Source organism: Magnolia sinica, chromosome 13 (genome assembly GCF_029962835.1).
Source record: "Magnolia sinica isolate HGM2019 chromosome 13, MsV1, whole genome shotgun sequence".
Classification (NCBI taxonomy): domain Eukaryota; kingdom Viridiplantae; phylum Streptophyta; class Magnoliopsida; order Magnoliales; family Magnoliaceae; genus Magnolia; species Magnolia sinica.
In genome coordinates, this window is record NC_080585.1 from 78993122 (window position 1) to 79007118 (window position 13997).

Here is a 13997-nt window from a genome sequence, read left to right on the forward strand (position 1 = left end):
TGTGTTCCTTGAATCAAGTAAGGTAGCATTTTGATAGCTGCAAGTGGATCCTTGGCACCCTAATCCTCAACTTTAAATTCATATGTTTTAATCAACATTATTCACCATTACTCTTAATTATTCAGATTTCAATTTAGATCTTTTTCTAGTTCTAGTTCTAGTTATTTTTAGAATATGTACAAGTTTAGTCCTTTTGGATTCGACCTTGGTCTTACCGAGTTATTACTACATCGCGACCCTACACTTGGGGTGGTGAACAAGTATGCTCTTGGGTGGAGGTTGGTTAGAGATTAAGTCAATTTTGGTTTTGTCTACCTAAATTCCATTAGATGATATAATGTATCCATGGATTATCCCCTTTTGAACCATGAAATGGCATTTTTCCTAATTCAACACAAGGTTCTTTTTTTTTTACATCTTTTTATCATTAATTTTAAATGCTTAAGGAACTCACTAAAGGATGAACCAAAGACAGAGAAGTTATCCATGAAGACCTCTAAAAATTACCCCACCATGTTAAAAAAATACTCAACATGCATTATTAGAATATGGCGAGAGTATTACATAGTCCGAATGGCATCCTTTAGTATGCAAAAGTACTAAAAGGACATATAAATATGGTCTTCTCATGGTCTTAAGGGCTATCTCTATATAGTTGTAATTCGAATACCCATCAAGAAAGCAGAGTAATAGGAATGGCCCACTAACTTTTTTAAGATCTAATCAACAAAAGGTAAAGGAAAGTGGTCCTTGTGACAATATTCAATTTCAGTAGTCAATGAACATTCTCTAACCAGTAGTGACTGTGGTTGGTACGAGTTCATTTTCCGCATTGGCTACAATGGTGATCATGGACTTCTTGGGCACCACTTGAGTGGGACTCATCCATTGGCTATCAGATATATGTATATGAAACCCACATCCAACAACTTTAACACCTCAACTTTAACCACTTCCTTCATGTTTGGATTTAATCGGCGTTGTGATTATCTAGACATTTTTATATTATCTTTAAGGTGAATGAGAAGAGTACAAATCAAAGGATCGATTCCCTTAAGGTCCACAATTGTCCATCTAAGGGCTCCTTTATGTTCCTTAAGAGGAGAAATAAGCATACTCTCTTATTATTCATCTAAGTCGGAAGAAATCACCATTGGAAATGTTTCATCTTGAGCCAAATAGGCATATTTAAGATCAACAAGCAATGGTTTTAGGTAAAGGTCCAAAACATTGATATTAGACAGTAACAGCTTTACATTAGTTTGGGGCAATCTTTCAAATTCAAGTCTCCACTGGTTAGTTTCAAGTACTAGTGTAGCATTAAGCAAGGCATCCGTCTCCCTAATTATGACATCATTTAAATCAGTAGAGTGGGCTAAGTACATCTCTAAATGTCGAAGTACAAAGTCAAAAGTGACTTATCTTCCACGAATGGGTCGATCACATTTATTTCATGGACATCATCACCATCCTTCAGTTGTTTGTACATGTAAAATATGTTCAGCTCAAGTGTCATGTTCCTAAAGGATAGTTTCATAATTCCATTCATTTTAATGTGGCTAGGAATAGTCAGCCAATGATGATAGAAATTTGAGTGCTCGCATTAATGACAGGCTATGTATCTAAAATAATAAAATCCACTGGATAGTAGAATTTATTAAACTTGGACTAACACGTCCTCTATCATCCCTCTTGGTATACGATTCAAATGATCAGTAAGTAGAAGTGTCGTCCTTGTGGGTTTTAATTCACTTAAGCCAAGTTGTTCGTAAACCGAGTATGAGATCATATTCACACTCGCCCCCAAATCAAGCAGTGCATGCTCAATCCGGTGATTCCTAATCACAAAAGAGATGATTGGGCTAGTGGGATCTTTGTATTTCTGGGGCACATCTTGTTTGAGTATGACACTCACTTTTTCTGTCAAAATTTATATTTTTTCTGGATGTTTTTCCGTCTCTTGGTTGTTCATAGATCTTTCAGAAACTTGGCATATGACAGGAATTGTTTTATGGCATCTAACAGAGGGATGTTAATTTCACTTGTTTTAACACCTCTAAGATATCTTGAATGTTTGACAGAGGTTTTGTTAAGATCAACCTTTGTGAGAATGGAGCAACTGGATTATACTGCTTTTCTAGTTCTTTCTCATGTGTTACATTGTTAGGCCCATCATTCCTCTCAGATTCTTCTGAGTCCTTGGGCTTCTCAGCCCTTATTGGAATGTTTTTGTCAATTATTTTTCCACTTCTAAGAGTAATTATGGATTTTTCTTGTTTTACATATTGATTTGAAGAGCTTGGTGTTGAGGGATAAATATTGCATATTGGACCCCATTTATTTCTTAGTTTACAAAGATAATATAACTTAATGGTATAGTTTACATGTATTTGTGTTGCAAGGTGAATTTAAGAGCATGGATTGAAAAGAATGTTAAAAGCATGGATTTAGTGCTCAAAAGTCACTAAAGCAAAGAAGGGATCCTTAGAGACCAAGATTGAAGATTTCAAGACCCCAAGATCTAAGAAAACGAAGTGGAGAAGGAAGTAAGTTAAAAGAACAAGCGCAGGAATCACAAAGATTGTGTAATCGAGAACCGTTCAATGACATCGAAGCTTAGTTCGATGACATCGAACACTGGTCGATGAAATCGAATTTATGAGTAAAAATTGAGCTGGTTGTTGGACATAATGGGTGTTTTTCTCGATCAATTGAAGCCATGTTCGAGGACTCAAAGAAAGGTGTTCGATGACATTGAAGATTGCTTGATGACATTGAATTTATTAAAGAAATTGAAGCAACTCATTGGATTGATTTGGACCTATTTTTGATGACTTGAAGACATGTTCGATGGATCGAAGCTTCGCTCGATGACATCGAAGGATTGTTTGATGACACAGAGACTTATGCAGTGCAAAAGAAGAAAATACGCGACTTCCGGATTCGATAACATCGAAGGCGTTACGCAGTCTGCATAAATTCGATCTGGTTTTGAGATTTTGTGAAACTTTACCTATAAATAGGGTTTTCTAGGAACTTTTTAAGATATTTAAGGTTTGGAGAAGCAGAGTAAATTGGTAGAGCCGCTTCCCAAGAGTTCTTCTTCCCTTCTCCTTAGTTTTTAATGCTTTCTTCTAGGGTTTTTAATCCAATCATGTCTATGGTTGGCTAGATCCCTTATCTAGGGCTAAGGGGTGAAGCTTGTAGCATGATTGGGATGTTTGCTTTTTTTTTAATTCATGTTTTGTTGATCTCTCTTGGATTCTAGTTTGATTATGAAGGAATATTTTTAGTTTTTAATGGTTTGTTGTGGCAATTTATAATAGATCAATGATAGCTTGAGATATCTCCTTTTCTTGAATTGAGATTCTGAAAGTAGGAAATCTTCTTGTTCACCATCGTCCCTTGGGCATGGTAGGATGAAGGAATCCTTCCTAACTTTCACAATTCTCTTATGATTGGTTGTAGGATTGGTGAATCATGTTGTTTGCCTTGTCTCCTAGGCATGGTTAGGTGACAGAATCACTTCCAAATCTTCACCGCTCGCATCCATTGATGATTAGATCCATGAGAAGTTCAGAGATCTAACAAATCTCTTCTTACGAATTGGATAGGATAGGACTCTGATTCTAGTTGTGTCCTTGAATCATGCAAGGTAGCTTCTCAATTGCTACAAGTGGATCCCTAAAAACCTTAGTTCCCACCTCTAAATTACTTGAGATTCTAAACAAACACTTCACAATTACTCCCTTTACTATCCTGATTTAGGTTAAATCTTCTCCTAGTTTTGATTCTAATTACTTTCAGACTAGACACACAAGATTAGTCCACGTGGATTCGACCTCTGTCTCACTGAGATTATTACTACATCGCGACCCTGCAATTGGGGTTGTGAACAAGTTTTTGGTGCCGTTGTCGAGGATTAACGGTTGTGTTTTTCTGAGATTTATTAGTTTTAGAAGTAGGTTAAGAGTATGATTTATTTACTTTTTATTTTTTAAGATTAGGGTTTTTCTAAATTATTTTAGAAACTAGCTTAGCTTCCTAATTTTAGATTTAGAAACTTTCTATTTTCTATTTTTAGAAACTAACTCATCTTTCTATTTTTATTTTTAGAAACTTTCTAATTTTAGAATTTTTGTTTTAGAAACTGACTTTTGTTGCTTTGTTTTGCAGGATCTTAATTTAGGAACTTCTAATTTGGTAACTTCTTTCTAACTCCCTCCCTTTTTCTATTTATAGATTTCTATTCTCTTCTTTCTTTTAGGTTTAGGTTAGAATCGGAAATTGAGGGCTGAGAGTATTTCATGCCCAAGTGGGTCTGTGACAACACTCAACGTCTTTTGAGTGAAGGAGGATTGGTTGAGGGGTTATCTATCCATCACAGAATTAGACACCACTTGAGATCCTCAGAGTCAATTAAAGTGATGGCTGCCAATCAACTGGTCAATCAACTGGGAAGACAACCTCAACCTTGGGTTGAGGAGGTCTAAGATGAGGATGAGGTGCATCAAGCACCCCCGCCTCGTACTTTATGAGATTATCTACAACCGGCAGGGGTGACCACACTCTCATGCATGATTTTTCCAAAAAATTCAGGACACAGATATCAAGCCAGGGGTGATCTGAAAATCCGTACTTACACTTGAAAGAGTTTGACGAGATTATAGCCACTATATAGATTCCAAACGTGTCCAATGACACTGTCAGGCTGAAACTCTTTCCTTTTTCTTTGAAAGAGAAAGTTAAGACGTAGTTACATTCACTACATCCTCGATCTATTAGTAGATGGAATGATATAACAAGGGAGTTCATAAAGAAAATTTTCTCATACCATAAGACGAACACCCATAGAAAGTTGATCATGAACTTCACCCAAAAGGAAGATGAAACATTCTTCCAATGTTGGGAACGGTTCAAGGATCTTGTTAGTTCATGCCCACAACATAGTTTTAAAACGTGGCGCATCACAAACTTTTTCTATGATGGACTGACATATCCCATGCACTACTTAGTCGAGAAAATGTGTAATGGGGAATTCATAAATAAAAATGTCGATGATATGTGGGACTACTTTAATAAGCTTGCTGAAAACACACAATCACGGGACATCTCTCTAAAATCAAGCACCATGTCTAGGCTGACTCAATCCAAGGAGAGGGTTGGAATGTATCTCCTGAGAAAGGATGCTGATATCAATGCCAAAGTAGCTAATCTCACTAGAAAACTCGAGGCCATGGAATTAAAGAAGGATAAGGGTAAGGAAACTATTTGCGGTATTTATGCTTGCAACATTCACACAACTGAAAATTGTCCAACAATACCTGCCTTTCAAGAGGTACCGAATGAGCAATCCAATGCCATAAATAATTACCAAAGACCTTTTAGTTGGCCCACCTCTAATACGTACAATCTTAGCTGGAGAAATCATCCAAACTTTAGTTGGAGACACGGACAAACTGCTACACCTTAAGGATTCCCTAACAAAATTCCACATCAAGGGAACCCTCAAGAGGATCCAGTTTCAAAGCATCTTCAAAATCAATAGCTTTTCAATCAGGGTATGCTACAAGTCTTTTAAGACCTCACAAAGGCCATACAAGGACTTGAGACTAAAAGTGCGATAGGGAATAAAGGGAGCCTTTCGGATTAACCTCTTCCCAATTCAAAACAACAATATAAAGTTAGCGACCCAAGCTCTTCAAATCAGATGGAGCAAGCTAAATCTATCACGACTCTTAGGAGTGGGAAGACCATTGACAAAACCATTTCGATTAGGGCTGAAAAACCTAAGGACCCAGAAGAGGACAACAATGATAAATCTAGCCATGCCCCATAAGAGTTAGAACCAGAACCTCAAAGGAAGCTGATTGCTCCATTTCTCCAATGATTGGTTGTACCAAAACCTCTCTCTAACTCTCAGGACATCCTAGAGGTATTGAAATAAGTGAAGGTCAATATTCCTTTACTGGATGCGGTAAAATGATTTCTTTCATATGCTAAATTTCTAAAAGACTTGTGCACGACCAAAAGACAGCAAAATATTCAAAAGAAGATCTTTTTAACTGAAAAAGTGAGTGTCATCTTGAAGCAAGATGTGCCACAAAAGTACAAAGATCCCAGTATCGCAAGCATTGCTTGCATAATTGGGAACTACCGGATTGAGCCCGCACTTCTTGATTTAAGAGTGAGCGTGAATCTAATCCCGTACTCGGTCTATGAGCAATTGGGTATAGGTGAAATAAAACTCACCCGTACCACGTTACAACTTGCCGATCGCTCAGTCCATATACCAAGAGGGATAATTGAGGATGTGTTACTCCATGTTGATAAATTCTACTATCTGATAGATTTTATCGTCCTAGATACTTAACCCATCGTGGACATGAGCACTAAAATTCCTGTCATTTTTAGTCGCCCATTCCTTGCCACTTCCAATGTAATTATTAATTGCAGGAATGAAGTCATGAGTGTGTTTTTCAAGAATATAACATTGGAGTTGAATATCATTTTCAACACAGGCAAACAATTAAAGGATGAAGATGATTCCCATGATATTAACCTGATTGATTCTTTCATGAAAGATAGAGTACTTTTGACCCTATCCTCTGACCCTCTAGAGACATGCCTAGTTCACTCCCATGATTTTGATGATGACATGATTAGGGAGATGGGGACCATGCTAGATACCATGCCGGTACTTGAAGTTAACAGGTGGAGGCCACAATTCAAAGAATTGTCCTAAACCGATGTAGTGCATCTACCGTCTAACCTCAAGGCACCAAAGCTTGACCTAAAATCTTTGCCCTCTAATTTGAAATATGTCTATTTAGGTCAAGATGAGACATACCCAGTGGTGATTTCTTCCCACCTTAATTAAGAACATGAGAGTATACTCATCTCTGCTCTCATTGAGCACAAGGGAGCCCTTGGATGGTCGATTGAGGACCTTAAGGGAATTGACCCTTCAATTTGTACTCACCGAATTTATCTAGAGGATAATATGAAGACCTCCCAGCAACCACAATGGAGATTAAATTCAAACATGAAGGAAGTGGTTAAGGCTAAGATTCTTAAGTTATTGGATGTGGGTATCATATACCCTATATTTGATAGCCAATGGATGAGTCCAACTCAAGTGGTTTCCAAGAAGTTCGGAATCACCATTGTAGCCAATGCCAATAATAAACTCGTGCCAACTAGAATCACTACCAGTTGGAGAATATGCATTAACTACAGGAAATTGAATACCGTCACGAGGAAAGACCACTTTCCTTTACCCTTCATCGATCAAATTTTAGAAAGGTTAGCTGGTCATTCCTATTACTGTTTCCTTGATGGGTATTCAGGCTATAATCAGATAGAGATAGCCCTTGAAGACCAAGAAAAGACAACATTCACATGTCCTTTTGGCACCTTTGCTTACCGAAGGATGCCATTCGGACTACGTAATGCCCCCGCCACCTTTCAGTAATGTATGATGAGTTTTTTTCGGACATGATGGTCTAGAGGTTTTCATGGACGACTTCTTGATCTTTGGTCCATCTTTCAGCGATTGCTTAGAAAATTTTAAATGTGTGTTGAAAAGATGTGAAGAGAAGAATTTGGTACTCAATTGGGAGAAGTGCCACTTCATGGTTCGTAAGGGAATTGTCCTTAGACACATCATCTCGTCTAACGGAATTGAGGTAAATAAGGCTAAAATTGATCTTATTTTTAACCCACCTTCACCTAAGAATATACAAGACGTGCGATCCTTCTTAGGACACGCCGATTTCTACAGGAGATTTATAAAGGACTTTAGTCACCTCTCTCATCCTCTATGTAATCTGCTTCAAAAGGATGCACCATACGAGTGGACTAAGCAATGCCAAGAAACTTTTACTAAGCTCAATGGCATGTTAACCACTGCACCTATCTACAGCCACTCGACTGGAGCCTTTCTTTTGAACTTATGTGTGACACATCTGACTATGTTATTGGGGCGATTTTAGGCCAGAGAAAAGAAAAGAAGCCCTACGTTATTCATTACGCAAGTAGAACTTTAAAACTTGCCCAAGTGAACTACTCTACTATGGAAAAGGAACTCTTAGCCATTATGTTCACTTTGGATAAATTGAGGTCCTACTTGATCAGATCTAAGATCATTATCTACACTAATCATACGGGGCTCAAGTATCTTATTTCTAAGAATGATGCTAAGCCTCACCTAATAAGATGGATCCTCCTACTCCCAGAATTTGATTTAGAAATAAAAGATAAAAAGGGAATAGAAAACGTAGTGGCTAACCATCTTTCTAGACTTGACCTCTCTAATTCCCCTGAGACGGCACCCATAAATGACATATTCCCTGACGAACAATTATTTAAAGTCTCTCATGCACCTTCATTCACTGATATTACTAATTATCTTGCCATAGGTTTCACGCCAACACATTGGAATGCGCAAGATAAGAAGAATTTTTCACCGAGGTATGCAAATTCTTTTGGGATGATCCGTATTTATTTAAATATTGTCCAAATCAAATCTTAAGGAGTTGTGTTCCAAACAATGAACACCAGAGTGTCATCTCCTTCTATCATTCTCAAGCCTGTGGTGGTCATTTTTCTGTTAAAAAGACCATGGCCAAAATTTTGTAGTGTGGCTTTTATTGGTTCACTATGTTCAAGGACACTTATGAGTTTTACAAAGCTTGTGAACATTGTAAAAAATTAGGGGCATTATCCCATTGAAATACGATGCCTTTGAACCCCATTCTCATCATTAAAGCATTTGATTGCTGAGGCATCAATTTCATAGGACCATTCCCCCAATCTCATGAAAACTTATATATTCTACTAACCGTAGACTATGTCACTAAGTGGGTTAAAGCGATCTCGTGTCGGAATGATGACCATCAGACGGTTATTAAATTCTTAAAAGAGAACATCCTTTCCCTGTTCGGAATGCCTCAGGCCATCATTAGTAATGGAGGCTCACATTTTTGCAATAGGCCGCTCGCAAACTTAATGAAGAAATATGGCATCTCTCACAAGGTGAGCACTCCATACCACCCAAAAACAAGTAGGCAAGCTGAGATTTCCAATAGGGAGATCAAACACATTCTGGAAAAGATAGTTAACCCCGAACGTAAGGATTGGTCAATCCACTTGACTGATGCTTTATGGGCTTACCGTATAGCCTTTAAAACTCCCATTGGAATGTCTCCCCATAGACTTGTCTATAGGAAAGCTTGCCACTTACCAGTGGAACTGGAACATAGAGCTTATTGGACTATAAAGAATTTAAACTTTGACTTGGACAACGCTGGCTCGCTGCGTAAGCTACAATTGAATGAACTCGAGGAGATCCGAAATGATGCGTGCAGGAACTCGAGAATTTATAAGGAAAGTATGAAAGTGTTTCATGACCTACATATTCTTCAAAAATCATTCATACCAGCTCAGAAAATCCTCTTATATAATTCACGGTTACATCTTTTTCTGGGAAAGCTCTGACCTCATTAGACCGGTCCGTTCACTATTACAAAAGTGTATCCTTATGGGGCTGTCGAGATAAAGAATCCAAATAATGGCAAAAAATTCAAAGTAAATGGACATCGATTAAAGCCGTTTGTTGAAAAATTTGATTCAGAGGACATGTCCATACCTCTGAGTGATCCTGTTTACTAGGATTGATCTCCTAGTCCGACGGAGGTATAGGTAGGTTTATTACTTTTATAGGACTAGGATAGTTTGCTTTATGCTATTTTAAGATAGTTTTCTTATACTTCGCTGAGTTTTGTTTTGTGCTAACCCATTTTATGCTGAGATCCATGGAAAATCTTCAAATTTCCTTCCTCCAGGTACTATATTTCCATCACCATTCCCTTTCTTTTCATTACCTCATTTACATTACATGCTTATTCCTTGTACACTGGGGGGTGTGGGGATTAGGTAACCTAATCAGTGTTTTTTTAGTTTTGAGCAAAAATTTTAAAAATTATTCAATATTTCAAGTTGAACTCTGTTTGGAAGGCAAGAAATTGTGTAATTAAGAATGCTGGAGTATGATGAGATGAGAGATTGGATTTTAAATTGTTGGAGCTTGATCATTTAAGTAAATTATCACCTAAGGTTCTTGAACGATTAAGAGAATAAGCTTGAATTCAATGTTAATCTAAACCAAAAGACACGTTCAATTTGTTTTCTTGAAGTGTGCTTGAGTTTCTAATAGTTAGTATGTGGATCATTATTAGATATTGAGAATTTAGTCTGGAGAACTCTGTCCACCTTAAGAGGTGAAAAACCGGTTAAAAAATAGGAGATCGACAAAAAGGTCATAAAGAATGAACATAAAGAATGAAAAATGACAGCATCTTTGAGGGGAATGAAAAATGTCTTTGAAAAGGATGTAATGTCTAAAAAAGAGGAATAAATAATGGTGACCGTCGATATAAAATCAAAAACTAGAAAAAGAATGAGAAAGGGGATGGGTTTAGAATCAGTACTTGAGTCTTCAATTAATCTTAAGATGATGAACATGGCTAACATTATGAAACAAAAGTAGTCTTCTGAGAAGCAAATTGATTGTCACCAAGCACATTGGAAAAGTTAATATTTGAACTTCCATTCTGATTTAATTGATAAAGAACCTACTTGATTAATTGCCTAGTTGATTTGGTTCTAAGTTTTCAAAGATCCCACTATCTCACTTAATGTTACTCATTCATACTTGATTGCACAAAAGATTATTTTTCGAAAAAGGTTTTGAACTTGAGATTGAAGATTATTTTTCGCATATTTTACTCAGGGCTAGCAAAATGCTGGTTGGGGGTTGTGTTGAGGGTCAAATACTGCATATTGGACCCCATTTTATTTCTTAGTTTTACAAACATAATAAGGCTTAATGGTATAGTTTACATGTATTTGTGTTGCAAGGTGAATTTAAGAGCTTGGATTGAAAAGAATGATAAAAGTATGGATTTAGTGCCCAAAAGTCACCAAAGCAAAGAAGGGATCCTTGGAGACCAAGATTGAAGATTTCAAGACCCTAAGATCCAAGAAAACCAAGTGGAGAAGGAAGGAAGTCGAAAGAACAAACACAAGAATCACAAAGACTGTGTCATCAAGAACCATTCGATGACATCAAACACTGGTCGATGACATCAAATTTATGAGGAAAAATCGAGTTGGTTGCTGGACATATTGGGTATTTTTCTTAATCAATTGAAGCTATGTTCAAGGACTCGAAGGAAGGTGCTTGATGACATCGAAGACTGCTCGATGACATCGAATTTATTGAAGAAATTGAAGCAACTCGTTGGATTGTTTTGGACCTATTTTCGATGACTTGAAGACATGTTCAATGGATCAAAGCTTCGCTCGATGACATCGAAGGACAGTTTGATGACACAGAGACTTATGCAGTGCGAAAGAAGAAAATGCGCAACTTCCGGATTCAAACCCCTTTGATGACATCGAAGGGTGTTTGATGACATCGAAGGCGTTATGCAGTCTACATAAATTTGATCTGATTTTGAGATTTTGCAGAACTTTGCCTATAAATAGGGTTTTTTATTCACTTTTTAGGATATCTAGGTTTTGGAGAAGCAGAGTAAAAGGGTGGAGCCACTTCCCAAGAGTTCTTCTTCCCTTCCCCTTAGTTTTTAATGCTTTCTTCTAGGGTTTTTAATCCAATCATGTTTATGGTTGGCTAGATCCCTTAACTATGGCTAAGGGGTGAAGCTTGTAGCGTGATTGGGATGTTTGCTTTGTTTTGATTCATGTTTTGTTGATCTCTCTTGGATTCTAGTTTAATTATGAAGGAATATTTTTAGTTTTTAATGGTTTGTTGTGACAAATTATAATAGATCTGCGATAGCTTGAGATATCTCCTTTTCCTGAATTGAGATTCTGAAAGTAGGAAATCTTGTTGTTCACCATCGTCCCTTGGGCATGGTAGGATGATGGAATCCTTCCTAACTTTCACAATTCTCTTATGATTGGTTGTGGGATTGGTAAATCATGTTGTTTGCCTTGTCTCCTAGGCATGGTTAGGTGATGGAATCACTTCCAAATCTTCACCGCTCGCATCCATTGATGATTAGATCCATGAGAAGTTCAGACATCTAACAAATCTCGTCTTACAAATTGGATAGGATAGGACTCTGATTCCAATTGTGTCATTGAATCATGCAAGGTAGCTTCCCAATTGCTACAAGTGGATCCCTAGAAACTCTAGTTTCCACCTTTAAATTACTTGAGCTTTTAAACAAACACTTCACAATTACTCCCTCTACTCTCCTGATTTAGGTTAGATCTTCTCCTAGTTTTGATTCTAGTTACTTTCAGACTAGACACACTAGATTAGTCCTCGTGGATTCGACCTAGGTCTCACCGAGATTTTTACTACATCGCGACCCTACTTGGGGTTGTGAACACTTGGGTTACTTATTTCACATTATGGTTTTAGGTTAGGTATAAGTTGGGCCAGAAGAGTCCCCCTTTTCCTAACAGTAAGTTCTGACTCTATTCTTTGAATGGATGATGTAAACACTCCCAAGGATTAGAATGGTTGTAATGTATTTTGATTAAATTTCTCTTAATTTTAAATAAAATTTTGAACCGTATCATCTTGGGGTCTTTTTTGATTTGATAATTGATTGAAGATTGAAGGAAGACCCCCTTGAGGATTTCTCTATGTGTTGGTCATTTGTCCATTCCTCCAACTGAAGTTTGTGTGGTTCCTCCAACTAGAATTACACGTGTTTAACCTGGGAGAGTTGAATGGCTTTTAATTGTTCACGGCATTGGATTGCTCATGTAACGACTCTTGGAATGTAGGAATTGTAAGACACTCTTGTGTCAAGTGTACGTTACTAATGCAAATACCACAAGCAACTTGAACGGTCTTGTCGTGTTTGATCGTTTCTACTCTTTTTAGATTCATGACTTCAACCTTTCTCGTAAGGTTAACCACCCTTACATTTACGTCATCTTCCTCTCATAAGACGTAAATTCCTCCATTCTCCTTAGACTGAGTTGATCTGGGATTAGTGGGCTTACATGACGTATCCCATGATTGCACATTTTTAACAAGCATATAAAAATAGTCTCACGCATCATCAAGATCTTTGTTCATAAATTCCCTATTTTACATCATCTACGAATTGACGCATGGGCAAAATCAGTCCATCATAGAAAAATCTTATGACCCGCCAAATTTCGTAGCCATGATGTAGGCAAGCATTTAGAAGATCATTGAATCTTTCCCTGCATTGAAAGAAGGTTTCTTCCTCTTTTTGTGAAAAAATCATGATCGCCCTCCTTAAGGTATTAGTTTTATGAACTAGGAAAAACTTTTTAAGGAACTCTCTGCTCATCTCAGCCCATGTCCCATTCAACCTTGGCCTTAAGATGTGAAGTCATGACTTGACTTTTTCCTTCAAAGAGAAAGGAACAATTTTAGACTTAGGGTGTCATCAGACATATTGTGAAAGTGTAAGGTTGTTACAATCTCATTACATTCCTTGAGATGAAGGTATGTACTCTCAGAATCTAGTCCATGAAACTTTGAGAGTAGTTGGATCACTCATGGCTTGAAATCCATGTTTCTTCCATATGTGGAAAGACCATGAAGGAAGGTATACTTGTCCTCACTGATTGTAAATAATCACATAACGTTCTCGATGGAGGACCATTGTGCACATCGTTCTCATCTTGTTGTTTCTCAGCAGGATGATGAGGTTGATTTTTAACCATATTGTCTGCCAACTCAAAGGATCTTAAATGTTGTCTAATATGGTAATAGATAGGTAAGACTTCAACTAATCCTCCTTCACTTAGGAGAGGTAGAGTGTTGTCATGGACCCACTTGAATATGAAACACTCTCAGACCTAATTCTAAACTAAACCTACTCCTAAAAAAATAGAAAAATAAAGAATATGAAATACTCAAGAAAGAAGGTTGAAAGGATATTACCTGATTGACGATTCTAGGTAGATTCTACAAAACA

General features: G+C 37.3%; 2 non-coding genes across 2 annotated transcripts; one reads left to right on the forward strand and one right to left on the reverse strand.

The window, feature by feature from the left end:
* Positions 1–4846: 4846 nt before the first annotated feature.
* LOC131224444 (small nucleolar RNA R71) lies at positions 4847–4953 on the reverse strand. Its single transcript, XR_009160928.1, has one exon. It is a non-coding gene; the product is annotated as a small nucleolar RNA R71 (small nucleolar RNA).
* An 8256-nt stretch (positions 4954–13209) lies between these two features.
* On the forward strand, positions 13210–13317 carry LOC131224567 (small nucleolar RNA R71). Its single transcript, XR_009161040.1, has one exon. It is a non-coding gene; the product is annotated as a small nucleolar RNA R71 (small nucleolar RNA).
* Positions 13318–13997: the final 680 nt, after the last annotated feature.